The following is a 15,619-nucleotide window of genomic DNA, read 5'->3' as shown; positions in this document are numbered from 1 at the left end:
ACCAGTTCACAAATAATTATCGCTTCATCTTCTTCAATTTCCCAACGTTGATACGTGGCCATTGCCGTCACAACACTGATAATTATCGATTACACCAATTACTTCATTACAAGCACAATGGCTACGAAGCTGACACCACGAGCTCCATCACCAACCACGGTTGAACGTTAGCGGCGGGTTACATCCAAACCATTCCTATGACCCCCTTTCTCCACCCATTCACCGACTGCACAATGACTCACGTGGTGAAGTATGGTCAATCACCCCCAACGTGGATTTCCATCGCTGGCTCGGAGCTGTAAATGGGGGATGGGTGCCGGACGCCTCATTGCGAGCAGGAAGTCACGGACTTGCTCTCTCCGCTGCACCGGCTTGGTTACGCTGCACTCCCGTGCCCTCACCCACTTCTTCCCTCTCTCATTCACCGTCACCACAGCCCGAGAGGTAGACACTTTGGTGGTACCTTAAATCCAGGTACAATTGCGAAGTCACGTGTTGATGTCGATGGGACCGACCGTTTTGTCCCACCCACACTCTGTTCAACCACCGCACAACACACTCACTCGCCCCTACTCACCCACCAACCCATCCACCAAACTCACCCACTCACTCCACGCACGCTGCAGGTGTTGTGTGACCGCGTCGTAGCGCGAGTGCTCAGTGACGACCTTGCGCACGGGACGCACCGTCATCGGGGGACTTTCCGGGTTAAACTTTTGAACGGAAAAAAAATCAAATCTCACCACTTATTGCAGGCACAATGAAGTGCTTGTTATTGTGATAAGAATGCTTATTTATTCTTACACCTGTTTACCCAGGAAAGCCTCAGAGTCTCAAGACTCTTTTGAAAAGAGGGTCCTGCCAAGCTTTTTTTTTTCCACAGTAGGAGGGCGATGTTGGTGCTATGTTTGTGATCCCAATTACGTAATTTGTAGGTCGATTTCTCAGGATCGGGTCAGTTGGCTAAGAGCAGTCACATTTTATGCTTTGTAGCTGTGGGAGGAAACCATAGAACATGCAGGAATCCCATGAAGATCAGGGGAATAATATACAAACGTCACACAGAAAGGCAATGGTGTTGGGGATTGAACCTCAGTTCTTGTTGCTGCGAGGCACGTATCACCGCCGTGCCTCCATGCCACCGAACAGATGAATCTAAACTCACTCCATTCCTGCCGGCATCATCCCTCTGCACCCCATCTCTGGATGCCGTGCTCCCCGCGTCTGTTGGGGCTGTTCTGGCCGTCGAGCTGTGGCTCTGCAGTAAAGAGGCCCCTTCTGTGCTGCTCGCACAGCATATCCGCAGGGGCTCCGAAATTGAGCATCCACTCGGCTGCCCCTCTCCTCCCCAAGAGGCGGCACTCCTCGCCACTCTGCCGCTCTGCCGCTCTGCACACCATTTTCCAGTCACCATCGTGGCAATGGTGCTGGGGTGTTCAGCAGTTCTGGGCATTGTGCCAAACAGTTTATAGTTTAACCTCCAAAATGGGCAAACCACACACACAGAGGACGTAATGATAATTTAACGCATCGTGTAAATGAATGGGGCGCCACTGGCAAATATTTAACTGGAATGCACAGCATTTGTGACACTGTCCTAAAATAAATCTGATAAAAGAAACACTGTAATTTATAATAGTTTACCTAGAAAATTTCACAAAATAGTACTCTTGCGTACAAAACATACACCATTAATGACACCATTCAAGCTTTGAAGAAAAGTAAGTGGGCTTGACCAGGACACCCCACGGCCAGAAGGTATGATGGACGGTGGTCAAGAATAACGACCGATTGGAATTTCGATTTAAAGCTTTCGTGACTGCAAGGATTCATCTTCTTTGGTTCTTTCGGTGAAGTCACGTAGAATGAGAATAAAATAACGAAACGTCGTGAGAATTTTCTTGTGTTATTTTAATATTTTATTCTCATTCTACGTGACTTTACCGAAATAACCAAAGAAGACCAAATAGAAGCCAAGGCAATGGAACACGTCCTTGGGGAAGCAGCAATGGGACCGGTTCGTGTGCGGGTACCGGGTGCATCGTTGCATGGCAAGATCGTGAGAAGTGGTAGCGGCTTGGGGGGGCCTTCATCCAGCAGTGGATCGACCATGGCTCATGATGATGATGATGACCGAAATGTGAAAGAGGCAAAATCAGGCGTCAGAGGCTTCATCAACTGCTCGCCGAGTCAATAATTTAGTCAAAGTGATGTCCTGCACACTTGAGCATTTATGCGGTGCTCATCTCCTGTTCCAAAGAAGTGGTGGGAATTCCACATCCTACGGCAGGTATCAAGCCTCCCACCGTTGACCTCCTCACAAAGCGGCACTCACTTTGGTAAAACCTCACCCAGGATTTTTAGCTCGCAACCTTCCGATGCCGAGCCGTTTGCCCTACCGCTGAGCCACCCGGCCAGACTACGTATTAGAGCAATTTTAATGCATATCTGACAAAACAAAGACAAGCGGTAACTTACTGCCACCGACATAACGTGTGTAAAAAAAGACAAAACCACGCACACACACACTCTGCACTCTCCTTAAAACCGAATGCAGTAGCAAAATGAATGGCACACGCACAATGATTCAGGTTCCCCCCATATAGCCTTGACAGACTGTTGGGGCAAGTGCTGTTAAGCGAGCACCTATGAAAGGCTGGAACGGCACACAAGGGGGTGGGCGGTCAACACCACGCCTGACCGCCTTTGTCTCCCCAGTAGCGATATTTACACACCGCACCAAGTACTCATTTGAGGCTGAGTCGACCTAGGAGAAGCCCAGGACTGGTTCAGATAATCGTCACTGGTGTTGGCTGTGAGCAGGAATCAAACTCGGGATGCAAGGTTCGTAGTGCAGTGCGCTGACCACTACACTACCGCTCCCCACAATGCATATCTGAGTACACACGCAGTTAAAACGCGCACTTAATTTTTCCAATCGCCAACAAGGTTACAGGTAACTAAGCTTCGTAAATGTAACCACCAGTAATTGCCCTGGAGCTATAAGCAAGGAGTTGTTAGGGTAGTCAACTCCCAACGAAGTTCGCAGCTGGTCATGGGCTGCTTGCACATACAGGACTCCCTGCATGTCTTATCATCCCTCCTGGGTCAATGAAACAAGTCCCAATAAGTGAAGGCAATCACTTCCTCTTGAGTAAGTGGAGTAATCCAACGGTCCTCCAACTGTCTCAATACATTCCGACACATCAGGAATGGGTTATTTCATCATGAAAGAAGCTGGCTTACACGACACTTCAAAGGCAATGTATAAGTAGACAGGAGCTCAAGCACTCGCTTTAATGGAAACCCTTTCACAGACTCTTGTGGTGTCAAAACGAATAAGTGATAAGGCTAATGACACTATGTTTATATATATCAACGAGACTATTAATACCTTACAGTGCATGGTCATTGCAACGTCACTCTTCATCTCCAGGCTCCTTCGAAGTTGTCAAATGTAGAGTGACATTTATAAACATTTGCAGACAGCGAAACGCAGACACCACAATCGGCGGTCGCTTTCAACACCAATTGAAACTAAAGAACCGTTTTTATTCGTAGAAATATTGTACTTAAAAGTAATCAAAAGCACAGCGAAATAACTTAGCTGCGGCATTAAGAAGGCATTAAAATTATACTCCGGTGGGCTTATTATCTCGTGCAATCATATTCCCTTTGCTATGGCCGATCACACTGCTGGTAGAGCGGAACACTCCTCGAGCCGCGTAGCGCCGGGGATTGTGTCTGACAGCCAAACAAACCCTCATTCATGAGGCTAATCCCCACAATCCCCCAGCAAGGCACTGCCTCTGCGCAACGCACTGCAAGCTGCCACACGTACGGGTGCTCTGCAAACGCCGGGTGACGAGGTTCGCGCAGGGCGCCAGTGGCCGTGCTGCACGTGGCCTGCGAACCAGCGGAGGGTCGGTGGATCGCACTCGCTCGTGAAACTCTCTTCCCTACATACCCCCCCCCACCCCCGGTGGGTTGTCCAGGTCGCCGTCTCCTGGCTTGTCTCAGGTACGGCAGTACAGCGGAGAGGGCCTAATTTACAATGCGTACGGATATTGAGTGCCGTTGCCGCCCCTTGCTCGCGTGGGGTTTTCTCCGCGGCACTCAGGTTTCCCCGTCCACGTGCATGAACGCTCGTGAGTAGAGCCGTTGGCTAAACATCCCAAAAAAGGGCCACAGAGCTTGGGCAATTTTTGGCGCCGGTTCTGGTTGCTTTCCTGCTTTCTCTGTGGTTTTCCCTTCACTTCTGTAGAGGAACATGAGCAAGCGTCTGCCGGAGATGAGGAAGTTTGGTACAAACACTAGGGGCTTGTAATGCCTCATCTACCCCTCCACATTAAAAATAAAAGTATATTTTACAGCCTTCTGGGAGTACTGCAACACAGCATCTGGGCCGGTTTCAACATTCAATTTCCCATCAGCAAAGTCAGCCTCGTTTTGAACCAATGCTGGTGAACTGCCAGACATTAATAAGCAGGGGCATATGTGACAAGCTTTGTGTTTATGGTGGAGATATACAGAGGCTTGGATAAATCCGAGGAAAGATACTTTGCAGAGGGTCTCTTTAAAAAAAAACAAATACTGGTTTTGGAAGGAATCTTTCCACCGTGACTTATCTTATTACAACGACACGACATTGAGAGTGCAACAACGGCCAAGTGGCTCAGCGTTAGAGCAAGTGGCTCGCAATCGAAAGGTTACGAGTTCAAATCCTGGTTGGGGGATTGACTTGGCCTGTCATTTCCCTCCCTCCGGGGATGAAGGGCTGAGCCCCTATCAATTACAGACGAATGCCGACACGCCACTGCCAAGTGGCAGCCTCTCTCTGTGTAAAGCGTAATGGGTTTGTATAAAATGTTTGTCAAGTTGTTTCCAGTACCATTTTACTGATTCCCCGATTCCACAAAACAAATTTTTACCCTTAAACATGAGCACTACGAAACCGTCGCAAATGCTGTTTCAATATCCATGTAATTATTTCGTAATAAGGGGTCATGTGACGGTCTGGGTCATATTTAACAGCAAATAAACACTGTCCACGGTAGCTCGGTGTGCGCTGTTGGACTCGTACAGCGATTACACAAAATTAACAACACTATCCCAGGGCAATTTGAGACAAATTGCCGTGTGAAACAGTGAGTCTGATTTGCCAATAAAGCAAGACAATTCATTATCTGCTCATCAAGTTTATTAAATATACACTGATTAAATAAATTCAGATAAAAACTGAGAAGTGCGTACAGAAGCATGCAGAGATGCATGCTCGGAATTGCGAGACACAAACAGGGACAAGTGGAGTAGAGAACATCCGCAGGGTAATGACATCATCTGCACTGTGAATGACGGTAATTAGGCTGGGGCAGGCCTTGTCACGGTCAGAAGGGACAACGGTCAAGAACAAGAACGGAGCAGCAGCCGAGGTACAGAATGCGTTCTAGAGCACGTCCACCAAAGAGACTGAGCGATTAAACTGGTTCGTGTGCAGGTGCAGGGTGGATTTTCGCATCGCAGGATCGTGAGGTGGTGGCGGCGGCTTGGTGGAGGCCTTCATCCAGCAGAGGATTAATCACGGCTGATGATGTTCCACCAACTATTTAAGTTGGTAGTCGAAATGGCAAAATGGCAACACACACCGAGTTCTTATGAGCCGGTGGTGTGGATCACACGGAGAGCTTCTGTACTCACAATGTGTGTGTGTTTTGTTGATACTCTCCACAAGGGTTAACAGCCATGACGAGTGCGAGGTTCTTGCACAGACGCCACCCTGCTCAAGTGACCTCCACACAGACGGTGACGCCGCCGATGGAGTAGCTTTTCACGGTAAATTCATACCATTTATAAATCGCACAATAACGATCGATTTTATATTATTGTAACTTTCAGTTTGGGGTTGATAACTTATTCCAATCGATGTAACGCGTGGCAGTGAGCGATGGCGAGACGACTGTTATGACGCGAGCGTCGCCGCACCTCTGCGATGCCCGGCTGGCAACTCGCTCCGCCGAGCGGCGAAGGACGCACGTTCAATTTTGAGCTTCGTTTCAGAAACGTCGGTGCATCGCTTCCGAGAGGGCGACCACCGGGGAGACGGAGCGATGAGACCAGTTAGTGCGTCGGTGCCACGCGAATTGTTACATCGCACGATCATGAGAGGTGGTGGTGGCGGCTTGGGGAGGCATTTATCGAGCAGTGGATTGATCATGGCTGATCATGATACATTTATCAGTGCTTAAAATGGTTTAAAAGTGCATTGCTTTGGCTAATTCAGAGGACCCCACCAACTGACACGGATATGGAATCAGTACAAATTATTGATTTTAAAATCACTCCGAGTTAAATCCCCCACAACCTGAGGAGACCTTACACAGTGTGCAGCACTGCATTTATGTAATTAGCCTAATGGCATCACACTGAATCTTTTCCGCATCCATCAATACATATACACTCCAGTGAATACGCAGCATAGGCACTGCGTGAGCAGCTGACCCACCCCTGACGTGCGTCTGCTGTACGGCGCACTCCAATCTGTGGAGAATGTAGGGCCTGGGTCAAGCGGCGATAAAAATCCAAAGCATCCACCGCACTCGACTCAAAATCGGCTGCGCATGCGTGTGCCGTTTCGTCAATACGCAGAGAAAACAATTCCTTGAAAACGTGAGTGTCAAACGACAAGCCAAGGCGGCACCAGGTGACCGCAGCATCTGAGCAATGCCACAGGGATGCTGGATCGTGACTTGTTTTCACAAAAGCGCTGGGCACAGGCGCCACAAGCTCAAAATGTCAAGCGGTCAGCAACAAACCGCACTGTAAAGGTTGTAACAGATAAGAGTTGGCACGTTTCTTGATTTGAGCAAGGTCATTGTAAGAGCTTGGGGGGAGGGGAGTTAATGAGAGGGAATTCCCAAGTGAACAACCACGGGGGAAGAAGCAGGAAACGAAGTGTTGTGACAGGCGGTGTGGTGAGTGAAAGGGTGAGCGAGAGAGAGGGTGAGTGTTTTGTTGTGGCAGGCGGTGTGGTGAGTGAAAGGGTGAGCGAGAGAGAGAGTGAGTGTTTTGTTGTGACAGGCGGTGTGGTGAGTGAAAGGGTGAGCGAGAGAGAGGGTGAGTGTTTTGTTGTGGCAGGCGGTGTGGTGAGTGAAAGGGTGAACGAGAGAGAGGGTGAGTGTTTTGTTGTGGCAGGCGGTGTGGTGAGTGAAAGGGTGAGCGAGAGAGAGGGTGAGTGTTTTGTTGTGGCAGGCGGTGTGGTGAGTGAAAGGGTGAGCGAGAGAGAGGGTGAGTGTTTTGTTGTGGCAGCCGGTGTGGTGAGTGAAAGGGTGAGCGAGAGAGAGGGTGAGTGTTTTGTTGTGGCAGGCGGTGTGGTGAGTGAAAGGGTGAGCAAGAGAGAGGGTGAGTAGTTGTTGTGACCAGCGGTGTGGTGAGTGAAAGGATGAGCGAGGGAGAGGGTGAGTGTGTTGTTGTCACCAGCAGTGTGGAGGATGAACAGAGTGAAGATGAGATGAGACAGTCCTCAAGACGACTGGACGAATCAATGCGTGAAGTTCAAGGGAAGAGTAACCGCGGTCGTAGCGATAGAAGAGTGATAAGGATGTGACTGACTGCCGGTGAAATTGATCGAGGATTTGACTGGGATTGAGTAGAGGGTTGCGGTGTGAAGGTGATGCAGATTAACACAACTCATCGAAGATGCAAAGGGTTAGGGGGAGAAACGTCCCAAGCTGCCATGCCCGGCCGCCTTGTTAATGTGTTCATTATTACGTGTTTTATGTAATATGGTGGAATCATTGTGTTTTTTAGTTGAGTTCACTGTTTTCTGTAATGTGTTGTATGTATTATACATTGCATTTATTAAACAACTCACATTCATCAAATGTGTTTAATTTGTTAATTGTACTTGTGCAGCCCTGTCAATGCAGCATCACCAGATATATCGTGCTCACGATGAGGCTCATGTATGGATGTGCCGTAAGTACAACATGATCTGCTGTGTTTTATGCAATGTACCGTACGCACCGCATTATGCATTTGCGGTTTGTGTTCCGCATCAATGAGGCGCGTGTGTTTAATTATCGTGTGTATGGCATGCACTTTGCAGTGTACGTGTGTGTTAAATAACAATAAGAAGAATAAATACTCACCCCTCTGCTGCTCCCACAGTCCGCCCTCCCTCTTGTGCCATAATAACATGGAGCCGGCCGTGTTAGTTTTAGTGATAACGCCGACTCGTATATAAAAACAGATGGGTATTCGTGCAAAAAAAAATACGCGATCGTTGGAAAGACGGAGGAACAGCCAGATATGTGCAAGACGGACGGACACGAGTCCCGCCAGCGAGCTCTGTGCAGCGCCGGCGACCAATCACAGCCAAGTTGCTACACCGGCCGCGTGTCAAAGCGGATTTGACTGTGGCTGACAACCAGCGTCGAACCATTCCTGCCAATTCAACGACCCGAGTGTTGCAGCCTTATTGGGCGACACCCAACAATCAGGGAAGATGAGGCGCACGGGGAGGATTCTGCAACGCTTCCCAACTCGCGTTGCCTTCGAAACAAGTGCTCGATTCGTGATAATAATGGTTACGCTTAAAACCTAAACGTAGCGACGTCACGGCTCACGGCACGTGACAGGCGACGTCGAGATGATGTCACAGCAATGGATGTCATCTGGAGTTCCTTAAAAGGGCAGACGGCTCTGCCACCAATGGCGCTACGGGGCAGATGTTGAACGGTGGCGTTCGGACGCCGAGAACATCCGACGGCGGTGTGACGTCACGCAACCGCCCAGCCAATGAGCGCGCATGCTGCATTTGCAAACTGAGGTATGGCGCCTCAAATTCGCTGGACTTTGACACGCCCACCTAACGCTCAGCCTCAGCAGACGGTAAGCACCTGTCACGATGTGCTCTGGGCTAACAGGTCGTTCAATTGAAAAACACCGTGGAGCGCTCTGCCCATTGAATGCACCCCAGGAGGCGAGTTAGCGGGTGTAGGAGTGTGCATCACAGTCCAACCCTGGTTTTGCATCTAATTTTGGCACTCACCCTTTCATCAATGTGACCGGTTTCTCTAGGGTATTTCCCTAATAGCGACACAACTTCATACAAAGGTTTTAGATCATATTGGATCATCTGTACGAGAGTTATCGTGACCCCCCCCCCCCCCCCCAATACGGATGGACAGAGTTCATTCATTCATACAGCTTTCAGCTCGAGTTGCAAAACGAGCATGTGATGTGTGCGGATATTAAAAAAAAATGTGCACCACTAATTCAGCTGCTGCGCTCAAGAGATGGAATCCAACCAGCAACCTCCAGATTGCAAGTCCACTGTGCTAAGCGTACACCACGACAACATTCCTCTACCTCACAATTACAACTGTTACAACACCGCCATATAGAGTAACTCTGCCAGAATGAAGGGCATTAAGCAGCAAACATTCGTTTATGATCAATCAATGTTCGCCTACCCAAGGGCATCCTTGTCTTGTGACTGCCGGTTTTGTGGCGCGCGTTTCGCGTTGAAGATGTCCCGGCACGGCAGGTCACTTCGCTGTCAGGAGATCACATGACGCAAGCACCGACTGCGGTGTTGCCGCTGAAAACTCTGTAGGCGATGGGACTGACCTCACAGCTACGCCAAATAATCCTGACACGAATCCATGTCCAGATTGACTCCCATACGGGTAAGACACCTAGCGTGAGAGTTATTTTTACGAATTTGCTAAGACGCGCTAAAGCGAGCACTTCGACAGCATTACTGATTTAAACACTCGAACACGTAGCAATTTAATTAGTATGGCTATGTCGAGTGGTGGAGGGTCTTACAAACACTAATTTGGCCACATCAGTAGATGCCCTGAGCCATAAATGAATTACGGAACATTATGGCTGCGAAACCGCACGTGTTAAGGTGGTTCAATTGTTGTCTTGTATGGTTGATTGCCCGGTGTCTCGGGCCATGAGCACTGCACACACTCAGCGCGTTGAAGCAGATTCCAAACACTGCCGCCACCCTCCCGCTGATTCTATTAGCAGCTCTCTGACAGCCGAGGGCAAGGGTCAACAACTTGCATACGTCTAAGCTTTCTCTCCAGGCAGACTGGGGGCGGCCGCACTCTCACACGGCCGCCGCTGTGCAACAGGGTAACGTGTAACGGCACTTGGGTCAATCAAGAGGACACTTCACTCACTGTGCTCTTGAATGGTAAAAAAAACAATTGCTAAAACTGCCCCATTCACCACCGCATTGACAATTTCTACATGTACACGGTAGTTAAACGTAATAGTACACAAATAAGTGTGGAGAGACGAGAACTCCATTGAGGGACAGAAAGAGGAACACATAGGTTAGAGGAACATGTCCATGTTAATGACATTATTCAAATTTCTATATTAAGAAAAGTGGGCTTGGGGAGGCGTTCATCCAGCAGTGAATTAATCATGAGCGATAATGACAATTACACTAGTAGCACGAATGCTTCGGCGCTCTCATTTGGTCATATAGACGACAGCATGAATTTAATATGACGATCAAAGAGTCTCGCTATATCACATCAACAACCTTTACATCTGTCACTGGCAATTGCCAATTCCACACCTCTCCCCCATTTTGGTTTAGTCCATCATGGCTATGCAATGTCCAGAGATACCGTTCAAGTGTGACATGACATCAAACTAGATTTAATTTCAAGTAACCAGGTGAGAACCCAAGAGACCAGGATAGAGTCTGATTTGCAAGATTCAACAGGATCACAAAGATGACAAGCAATTGTCTGTATTTGTGCCATTACATGGATGCATCGATTGACAGCCTGGACAGCCTCGCAAACAACATGTCCTATCACAAGAGATGTTTGCAGGTGGAATTTTTAAGTAAAAATATAAATTCTGGTGGTTATTAGAATCTACTATCAAAGTTTTAGGGTCAGTGGTTACAGATGTCATGACATCTTCAGATACTATTTTTGGATCATGTTCCAATTCAAAGCCATTTTTACAATGCTCCGTTATTTTGTATTCTGCTGCTATGAGCAATAGCTGCTGCTGTGGCATGAAAGTCTTTTCAATAATTCATTGATGTGTAGATGCCACCATTCATCAAAAGCCAACAAGTCCATTGTCCCAGGGGCTTGCAGGTCACCAAATATCCGCAACGTGCAATTTTAATTTCATGTCCAAAGAACACATGATTATACACGTTATGTGCATGCGTGACCTGCCAATAGGCGTGTGAAAAATTAAGCAACATTGCTGCCGTATATCGACTATCTTCACTAAATTCTAACGCAATCCCTGCCACTGCTTAAAGGCTGGGAGTTGGTATGTGTAAACTGGTGTTACAATGTGGTAAAACCGAAACTGTCAGCAAAACACGTAAAGATGAAACATGTGATAACTAAAAGCGACTGACCCGCGGGTTGATGTTGTCATTATTTTTGTATACCTTGTTTCACCAGGAGTTGAAATAAACTCAATGAGACGTATGAAATGTCACTGCTTTTTTTGTTGTTGCAAGGGTGACCTGGGTTACGTTACAAAATATTCAGAAAGAATGTCATGACGTACTGCCTGCACCTTCCTGTTATAAATGACAGCAAGCAGTTCCTACGAATGAAAGTAAGTGGGACTAGAGCAGGACAGGTCTGGCTGATGGACGATGGTCAAGAATAAATAAAGGAGTGGCAGCCAAGGAACAGAACGCATCCAAGAGGTCTACCAGGAGATGGAGGGATGACACTGGTTGATGTGCAGCCGCGAGGTGGTGGCGGCTTTCACACAGCCTTCACACAGCAGTGGATGATAATGATGATGGCTGCACAAGGGTATGTGCCGTGAGCGCAGGGTCCGTGAACGTTTGTGAAGTGGTAACGGCACACAGGGCCAGTGCTGCGAGCGAATAGCTTCACTGGTGGCAACGGCCTCCAGGCAGTACCAACCGAGCTGTGAGCTGACACAGTACAAAGCATTAACAGCTGAAAGCAAATACTGCGCAGCAATAAGTGCCGAATCCAATCATATTAAAGCTAAATCCAAATACAAGTCAAAGCACTTTGCTGCTCAAATGAGCATGGAGCATCACACGCTCATCTCCTGATTACAGCCATAAGCCAGTGGTGGAAATTTCACGTTCCACTCAGGGCATACATTACTCATACTCTACTGGAACAGTTAATCGACTATGTTTGCCGATTATCATTGAACAAGCCTACCAGTATGTTGTCTGACCACTGGGGCCAAGAGCCAGCCACGACAGGAAGCCTATCCAGGCAGGGTTAGCAACACTGACTTTGCTGTTCGGCCCCAAAAATCGTAACAATTTGACTGTCGCTAGAGTAAAAAAACAGAGCTGCTTCAACATGGAACAAGCTCCTCGGTGCCGCCAGTCTCGACGCATCTAAATCTTTATTAAGACTCACGAGCACAACATCTGCGACTGTTACCCGCGAGAACACATGCTCCGTGAACCGGCGGTGCGCACCACTTCATTATTTATGTGTGTACTTGTATTTATGCGTGTGGCTGGGTGTGAGATTCACCGTAGTAATGCTTCCCGTGCAAGTTATAGATTTAAAATCTCTACACGCGGCATTGTTACACGTTCGCTGCACGTGCGTCAATCGACACTGCGGACGGTCTGGCTAACGAGACGTTCCATCTCGGGGGAACAACCCGGATGAAATATTTTAATTCAAAAATATAAATAAAAACAATGTTCATGAGGTTTCACAGGGTTCATCCCCTGGTGCAACCGCCATCACAGCACAGTCACACTCCTTTTAATTGCTTTTGTAAGCGTTAAGTTCCATATAAATCATAGTTTAACGTCACTAAAAACTAAATTAGGATGATGCTAAACATGAAGCAATGGTTTAGGTTATTTACATATGTAGATGTCAAAATATGTTAAAAACAAAACACAAGTCACGCAGAAATAATGTTGCAACATAATTAAGCATACAAAACGACCCCCCCCCCCTCCTTCAGATCAGTCCCTCGACATAGTACAATGTTTTTTTTTTACACATCCATCAGTCACACGGCCTTCTGGGAATGAATTCTTTCAGCGGTGTTGGTTTAATGCAAGTAAATTGTAGACCGTTTCAACATTCAGTGTCTCATCCACCTCCACTGCACAGTGGCGGTGCGTCTGTCACATGCTCGTCAAGATAATCTGCCATAAACAGACGAGTTACGGTGTGACCAGAGGATTACTGCCTTGTTGACACCACGCTGACAAAGCGTTAACCTTAACCATAGCAAAAAGAGACTGGCGGCAGCTGACATGCGCTTTGAGTGTAATGCACGCCGGCTTTTAAATAACTAATCCCTAGCTCAGCAAAGCAAAACAGAGGGCAAATGGAAGATTTTACGCGACGAAATGAACGCGCACAGAGTCAGTGTGACAGGATCACAAGCAGAAATGCTCAGCAGATTTCAATAATCCTTCTTCCGTATTTATGAAAGCACCGCTTTACATAGAGTACTCAGTTTGTGCTGGGAAGTCAGCAGATTAGCTCATGTAGGAATGCAACATGAAGATACTCAGCAATGCCACGCGATGAATAACACTCGGATAATAGTGCAAGGCAGAGCTGTCCATACGAGTCTGGGCTGGCTTCCCCCTTTCTGTGCATAGCAATCAGAGATTCACTCCAGTCGCTTGCTCACTGGTAGTCAGTTGCTTTCTTGTCACTCTCTATCGCTACTGCCATAGTTACTGTTCCCGTGAACCTCACTCGTTGATTCCATCTCCCAAGTCGAGGACTCGCTCTACCGGACACTCACTGTTTCGTCTCATCCATACCTGTGTTCAACCAACACGCTTGGAAGTCACAACACACTCACTCACTCACCCACTCACCACACTGCAGGTCACCTCACTTCTCTTGCCGCTTCTCCCCTCGGACTGCTCCACTTCGGAATTCCCTCCCATGGTCTATTTTTTTTCCTCAAGCTCTCGCAATTACCTCCCTCAACTCAAGAGACACGCGTTCACTCTCTTCTATTACAAGTTTGACAGTGTTGCTCGTTGCCGGCCGCTTCTTGACGTGTTTCAGCACTCAGAAGCTCTGGTTTACAAAAAAATAAATGAGCGCTCACAAGCCGATGCACATGGTGGGGGGGGGGGGACAGGGGCGCCCCCTCCTGCCCATCCTCTTAACCACCTCACACACAAACCAGTCTCACCCACGTGACCCACACAAAATGTAGCGTCCAGTGCCAACTCCATTGCCTAGCATTGCTCCAATTAAGAACACATTGTGCAACTGCGTAGCAGTGATCTGTGCAGACGTATGGCCAAGGTATTTATACGGATCAGACTTCGGGAAGAGATAAGACAAACAGTTATGGATTCAACGGTTTACGCCCATCAAGATTCAATACGAGCTGCAGCCCTGCAAAGTCTCACTCAAGCGACTGCTGGTGGGAAGAGCTTCCAATAAGCCAAAATCTCAAAGGTCTTTGGTCTCCTTTTGCAGGCTGACCATGTGTGTTGGAAGAAGTTGGCGTACCCACACTTTACCCAACTGCACGTGACATGCCAATCGACTATGGTGATGCCATCTGTAACCGCTAAGTGGACAGAGACTGGTGTTGGGAGGGGGGATTTTAAAAAAACACGTGCACCGTTGTTGGAACTGGCGACCTCTGGATTGCAAGTCCAGTGTGCTAACCTCTACACCACCACTGTGGTGTCATGGTTACAGCTGCCATCAAGTAGCTCAAGTGGATCACATGAATCATTTATAAATACAGTGTATATATACGTAAACAAAATCTATTCTCACGCGTGAATTTATTCCGTGTATCATAAGCTACTATCAATGCACCGATGCTCATACAGATGACTCAGCGGTAGAGCGAAGTGGCTTGCCATTGTGTGGGTTGTAGAATTGAAATCCTGGCGGGGGGTTGACTCCACCATCATCCCTCCGGGATCGATAACATAAGTACCACTTTGTTGGGAAGTCAACGATGGTCGTCCTTCAAAGAGACTCTCCCACCAACACAGGAATGTGAGATTTACCACCACCGGCTTAGGGCCGCGACCATGGCATGAGCACCGCCCCAATGCTCAAATGTGCCGGAAATCACCGTGAACTGCCCACTTGACTCGTTAAGGAAATGTAATGCGTTTTGGAACAAAAGTCTACGGGGCCTTCACAAACTGCCAGTTACACAACAAAGCAATTACCGTATTACCGAGGCATTTGCACCGAAATGGTCAATGTGATAAATTGCCAAATTAGTTTGCAATTAGGTTAAATCAAAATCAGTGCTGTCAGTCTCACATGAAACACAATGAAAACAGTCTGTGGCTTCGAATGGGTAAAAAAAGCCTTTGGGATCGAGCAAGGGGGTCTCCTTGGAGTTTGAGTTGCAAGGGCGGCTGCGACAAGTAGAAATATGCAAGTAAACAATCGTAATCATCTCTACATTCGTACGACGCTCAATTAAAAGCCTCACCAGGTCATCGTCGTTCCTTACGTCCCATCTCTTTTCAAACATTCCAAGGGGCACCCCCCAGTGGCAGCTGCTCCTGTGCAGCACAATGTGACTTGGGACTGGGCCTGCAAGTGGGCATTCGTCTTGGCGGTTGGGACGATGCTCG

General features: G+C 47.9%; 1 protein-coding gene across 10 annotated transcripts in view; it reads right to left on the bottom strand.

Annotated features, from left to right (window-relative positions):
- Positions 1–15,619, bottom strand: part of AUTS2 (activator of transcription and developmental regulator AUTS2) — a 259,977-nt gene that overhangs the window by 209,354 nt on the left and 35,004 nt on the right. The window lies entirely within an intron of this gene.

This window comes from Petromyzon marinus, chromosome 38 (assembly GCF_048934315.1).
Source record: "Petromyzon marinus isolate PM22_M1 ecotype Great Lakes invasive population chromosome 38, UKy_Petmar_22M1.pri1.0, whole genome shotgun sequence".
Taxonomy (NCBI): Eukaryota; Metazoa; Chordata; class Hyperoartia; order Petromyzontiformes; family Petromyzontidae; genus Petromyzon; species Petromyzon marinus.
This window is presented reverse-complemented; position numbering and strand designations above follow the sequence as displayed.